Consider the following 6,757-nt stretch of genomic DNA (forward strand, 5'->3'; position numbering starts at 1 on the left):
CAGAGTACACGGACGATGAACTTAGACGTGATTCGTAGTAGTGATGGGAAGTTTGGATCATTTTACCGACTCAGACACAGAAAAATGAACAAATCTTTTTTCAAGTCATTTCGTTCATTTTAGCAAAATATAATTAAAATTGTTACGTGTTACTTCCCTAACACATCTACTGCTTACACAAATGTTGACCACACTACAAACGAGACAAAACTATAATGCTATAAGAAACAGAAAAGATTAATTCATTGTTAACCTGGGTCTTTAGTCTATGATTAGCTCACCTCACTTCTTATCTGACAAGTTTTCGGGTTTGAGTCATTCGTTCATCACGTGACAGCCCCAAAAGATAAACGAACGACTTGAAAAACCCGAAGACTCGAAACAGGTAAACTAATTCCAGTACAGAACCTAACAGGGTGTTGCGCATGCGCGACTGAACGAATCACTCCCCGAGACGACTCGTTCTTGCCGAGTCACATTAAAGATCCATTCAAAATGAACGAATCATTCAAGAACGTGCATCCCAGAGCCTGTGCTACACAAGCTTTTGTGCTTAAAAAGTCTACAAATTTTTAATTTTGAAAAAAATGACAGATCGTTTTGCTAGATAAGACCCTTCTTCCTCGGCTGGGATCGTTTAGAGCCTTTTGAAGCCGCATTTAAACTACATTTTGGAAGTTCAAAATCGGGGGCACAATTGAAGTCCATTATATGAAAAAAAATCCTGAAATGTTTTCCTCAAAAACCATAATTTCTTTACGACTGAAGACAGAAAGACATGAACATCTTGGATGAAAAGGGGGTAAGTAAATTATTTGTAAATTGTTGCTCTGGAAGTGGACTTCTCCTTTAACACATACAGTACAAAAATAACACTACATATTTATAATACTATGTGTTAATGTACATTACTGTTGTTTTTGACAAGTGTTATATTCCACAAGGTTGCAGTAAAAATAGTAATATTGTAAAATATTTGTACAATTTAAAATAACCATTTATAATACATATTAAAATGTTATTTTATGATTTATTCCTGTGTCACATGATCCTTGTAATATGCTGATATTACAACATTACATCATTGTAATATGCTGATAGCTGTTCTGGTTAATATGTCTGTGAAAATTGTAACATTTCTTTTAGGATTCTTTGATGAATAGAAATAAATTATATAAAATATCACTTTTATAGTTTTTTGGGAGAGTTTAATGATCCAACCATGATAAATATTATTACATACATTAAATAATCAATTTTAAAATAATATGGATTGATTATGCTCTTCTCCTTCTCTCTCATATTAAAAAAAAATATTCTTCATAATACAGTGTCAACCCTGCAACAGTAATGCACATTACATATTCTTCAGATCTCTATTGCCTTTAAAATGCTCAAAAAAAAACAAAAACAAAACACACACACACAAACAAAATAAATCTGTCTGGACTTGATTTCACAGCTTCCATAATGCGGCTCACTCACCCAAAGGCAGTGCTGAATTTCCAGCAGGTGTGAGCACAGACAGACAGCAGCACTGATAGTGTGGCCACGCTGGAGGACACATGCACATATACACATGCTGACAACTCAACAACAAACACAACCAGCATTACCAGCCATGACCATCTAATGAGTTCTAAAGATCCTTGGGAATTTCACTCAGTTATTAAGACCCTCAGCAACATGGCGCAGGAGCAGTGCTGAAACAGTGCTTTTATGAATTTACTGTCGCTGGGGAATTCAGACTCCAATGTGCCAGGCGTAGCAGCCCACTGACCAGAAATGTGGTATTAATCCATCTTAAGCACTAGACATCTCTTCCAGGTAATACAGAGTGTGTTTTGTGTAATAACAACAACTATGAGGGAATTCTGCAGTGGGTAGGAGATCAGGGGTGGCTGAACTCCAGAGTAGTGATTTGTCCACAGTCACTTTCTCTGAGAGAGCTGAAGAGCACCTGACTGAAGTAAAAGACCCTGCAGTGAGCACACACGTGTGTAGATTTGTGTGCAGCAAGGGCAGACTTTACAAACTGAAGAGCACTCAAGCAGGTCCTCCTCATTCCCTCCCTCTTGTCTTGCCTCTGACAGTCCTTATTGGCTGTTAGATTATCACACACTCTTTTGTTCTCTCGTATATGGTATCAGCCGCCTGCTCTGCAAACTCTAAGCCGCCCTACATGTTCAACAACCCATTTCACCATCCGTTTCTCACGCATTCTACCCATTCTTCCATGATCCACGCGTGCATAAATACTACAGCTTAACACATGGCATATGTGACCCTAGACCACAAAACCACTCATATGGGTACATTTTTTGAAATTGAGATTTATACATCACCTGAAAGCTGAAAAAATAAGCTTTCCATTGATGTATGGTTAGTTATGATAAGACTTTGGCCGAGATTTTGATTGGCCTATTTGAAAATCTGGAATCTGAGGGTGCAAAAAAATCTAAATACTGAGAAAATCGCCTTTAAAGTCCAAATGAAGTTCTTAGCAATGCATATTATTAATCAGTAATTAAGTTTTGATACATTTACAGTAGGAAATTTACAAAATATCCTTATGGAACATGATCTTAATATCCTAATGATTTTTGTTAAAAAAGAAAATCGATAATTTTGACCTATACAACATATTTTTGGCTATTGCTATAAATATACCCGTGCTACTTAAGACTGGTTTTGTGGTCCAGGGTCACATATATTTAGTATATTATTATCACTGAATAAAATGTAATTCCAGGACTCAGTATGGTTGGGATACAGCTTTAGTAATGAGTAATCTGGCTTTATGTATATAACCAAATCGCCATGATTTTACACAAAAATGATAGCTAAAGTGCAATAGCACCGCAAGCGTACCCAGATTTGTTGTAATCTGAATGTCAAAAATCTGAATGAAATATTACTGCAATATTAATTTAAAGGCCAATGACAATTTGGAAACGAGATAATGTTTCTACTAAGCTACTAACTGTTTTCCACATAGTACAGAATAAGGCTTTTTTGTAGGTACACCCCAAAAATAGTGACTGATTCAGAGCCATCAACTTTGTGACAGCCACAATTCAATATATGACAGCCACTATCAAACAACAAATTGTTAAATTTACTGGAAATAAACTGGCAGCTGCTGCTGACAGAACTTTACCATCCAAAAAAAAAAAAAAAAGTGACAATGTCACAAGCACTACAGGAGACAATTTGATGATTGTATACCTAACAGACCCTTACTGTATATAATTAAACATAGTGACTAATATAAACACCAACCTATTTGTTTGTTACTGTAAAAAGTACAGGTTTTATAGTGGAAGGGTCACATGACTAGTTCATAAAAACTGGCCTCTCCAGCAACTGAGAGCTAAACAAAACAAAAAAGTACATGCAAAAGTGTAAAACTTTAAATTAAACCAAACAAATGTGATTGTTAATGCAAAAACTGAGAATGCCCCTTTAATAAGGCAAAGACTTCTAAGAGCAATACTCCAACAATATTTGAATACCATGTTAACAAAAAATGTAAAATGCTACAGTAAAATCTGGTAACTGTTTAATGGTAAGTTACCTTATATTGTATTTCTACTGTTAAAAAAGTACTGTCAAAAGTAAAAAGTAGGATATGAATGACTTTAATTACACGTTAAAACGGGATTTTCGGGCGAAACCATTACTATTAAATAAGAAAATGTTTACAGTATAGCATTTGTGACAACGCGGTTGTGAAATAGAGCTTACGTCACAACAGACGAGATGTCAATATCACCAGACATGATGTAGCTTGGTAAATGTTTTGTCTCTAAGCAGATCATATTTGCTAATGTTCGTTTGACAGGTGGCCAAAGGTCAGTGATGGGCACGATGTGAGCCAAAGCACTGTTGCTCACTAAAACAGTTTTTAAAGGTGTTACAAAAGACATAGAATTATTCAGAACGTTCCTGCTGTTACACTTGCGTCAACAACATAAACCGGTGTCTCCGCAGTCTCTCCACAAAGCTAATCTAACTTGTGAGATTAGCACAGCGTGAGATTTTTTTTCCATTCTAACTGTTGCGCTGAAATGCGACTGTCCGTCTTATAACGCACCTCAGAGTCAGATACACACAACGCTGATAATTAAACGCCAGAGTCTTGCTGTTTTGTTTGAGCAGGGACTTTTTTAATCTTACAAGTCTCTGTAAGACCATAGAAAAGCACGTCTGCAACCACACAGGGGTCCTCGCATGGTATTCTTGACTTTAATCGATCCAACATTTTTGCGGGTTCTCTATTCTAATTAGAAGCAACAGCGCTCAGCCTTACTTCTGCAACGGAACTGAGACAAAATGTGCCACAATGGTTCCCAACGAACAGTATTTCACCCGAAAACAAAACTCTAGCAGTGCCAGAGATATTAAACATGAGCAAAAGACCGTGTATATATAATAAAGGGATGGAGACATGAAACATTAACTGCAATAAGGAGTTGCCTTACCTCCTCTGACATCAAAATTGCGTGCCGCAGGGCACTAAAAAAAGAGCGACGTTGATTTTCCAAAAAGATCCTGTACGAAAAAAGCGTCTAATCAAATTGAGGCAAAATTCCAGCTTGTAGCTCTGTGACAAGAAAATGTCATTCTCAGTTCTTGCATTACATAACCTCTGCTTAACCGTGCACAAAATGACTTGTCTTCAGCCAATTACATTACGAGCCAAAACTCAGTGCTAACTCTGAGTCTTTTGCGTATCTTGACAATCGATTTGTTCATTTAGACCAAGAAATTAAATCTGTACTCCCACATCGTGAAAATCCAAGTCACCGCTGTTATCCGTTGATGTTCTTTCCATTTTTTCCGATGGTGTCTACTCCTCAAGTTTGACACGAGAATGCAACCGATGTGTCTGGAAGGGAAATGGGATTCAGCAGTCTGACCGTATGTATTCCCTCCGTCTGCTATTTTAACTTACTGGTCCGAAATTGGATTTTCTTTCCCAAAGGTGCAGAAATCTTGCCAAATTCTTTTCCACACTGCGCATATATTCCCAGAGAAAAAAGCAAAACCGGTTTCGTCGCGAGGTTTGGTGGAAGGGAGCGAGTTGCATCGCTTTCCTTCAGTGTTCTCGCTTCAATTGCTCGGGGATGCTTCTCATTTATCTGCCGGCTCAATAATCCACATAAAACGCTGAATGGCCTTAATTCCAAACATTATGGGTCGAAACTCAGATTTTATTATTAAACTATCAACTTCGGTTCCCCCGCAGCGTGATCACAGTGCTCCAGCAGGTGAATTCGCATTGCCTCACGCTCGCTGAACTGCGGAGAAGAACTCCAACTGAGCGACGCGGATGTGAGCGCGTACTGACGCGCCTGACGCTGGCGAGTTCAGAGTCCCTTTCACCTGCGTCTCACGAGATGGGGCACGTTCGGCGCACACACATGAATGATTTGCTTTCGAGCAGTGTGTACCGGCAACTCCCCTTTTCTCCTGTGCCACTGCCATGTCTACAGGAGAAAATGAGCGAAAACACTATTACCACAAAACTGTGTGCCGGCGTGCGGGGGATACGCGTTCGACGAATCTTAAAACGCGCAGTGAAGTGTTGTGGCACGCTGTTGTGACATTATTGCGTGCTATAACATGCTATTTGCACGTGCGCTGAGCGCAGGTAGCTCAGAAAATGGGTTCTTATCCATTTTTATTATTTATGTAACGCGTTCGAGTCTTTGGAATGAAAAACCGCGTGTTGTTCGTTATGTCCAATGTGTGCTTTTGTTTTTAGAAAGAAATTGCGAAAGTCGACTCGATCATCAAAATGAATTCGAGAAAACAATCAGTAGTAATATTAACAGCCGTTCTGAGGAACATAATTTTGCCAGTATTGGGTTAAACATACTTTTATCTTATATGCAGTGCACAAACACGTTGATTTATTTGACTAGATTTTCCTTTATACAGCAATGCAATGCAAATGCATCTGGCTTATTTTAAGAAAAGACTGCTTAATACTGCATTAAGCATTTATACAGCATAAGTAAGGGTTATGAATGTTTTAAATATGAAATGAGCAAAGTTTTAAAAAATAAATTAATTCATTTTTTAAAAAAACAAAGTTTAAGGCTGTGATGCTGCATATTCAGCTTGGCTATGTAAAGACTACTTTAGATAAATTTCATACTTCCCTCCATTAGTTTAATCAGCAAGATTTGCCTACTTTGCACAAGCTGTTGCTACTACTTCAGCACCACGGACAGAGAGCAAGTGGCGCTGTCCGTGGTGCTGCACGCATGCAACACATTTCTGATGCCTGGGTACGCGTGATAAACCGCTAGCAGCTGATATGTGGTTACAAGCTTTAAGATACACCTTAACTGCAAAGAAATCATTTTAACCATTTACATCAAAGCAGTGTATAATTGAGCATGCAGTCCCGATCCTCATTGCAGTAAATAAACCATGCTTTTGATATAAAAATACATGTCTGGTTTGCACAATTAAACAAGGAGGCGTCACACAGCAGCTCTTGATTCTGTTACACACAGCACCACGGATTAAGCTGATCCTTTCAAAACCACCGCTGCCGTTCTTTATAAATACATTCCAGAATGACCACACAAGCGAGGAATATTGACAGGAGAGCCAGTGGTAAGCTCTACGGACTAATTCAAGCGACAAGGCGAGATCTCTCTAGACGGCCTTACCTTCGGGACACTAGAAGTAATTTCTGCTAAATCTTGAAAGACGTAATCAACCATGACCTGGAGGTGCA

The 6,757-nt window shown here is 38.4% G+C and overlaps 1 protein-coding gene across 1 annotated transcript in view; it reads right to left on the minus strand.

The window, feature by feature from the left end:
- Positions 1 to 5,332, minus strand: part of cacna1ia (calcium voltage-gated channel subunit alpha1 Ia) — a 229,265-nt gene extending 223,933 nt beyond the window's left edge. The window contains 1 exon segment of the mRNA XM_051106068.1: positions 4,485 to 5,332. The gene's annotated coding sequence lies outside the window, so the exon portion shown is untranslated.
- Between the last annotated feature and the right edge of the window lie 1,425 nt (positions 5,333 to 6,757).

This window comes from Labeo rohita, chromosome 3 (genome assembly GCF_022985175.1).
Source record: "Labeo rohita strain BAU-BD-2019 chromosome 3, IGBB_LRoh.1.0, whole genome shotgun sequence".
Taxonomy (NCBI): domain Eukaryota; kingdom Metazoa; phylum Chordata; class Actinopteri; order Cypriniformes; family Cyprinidae; genus Labeo; species Labeo rohita.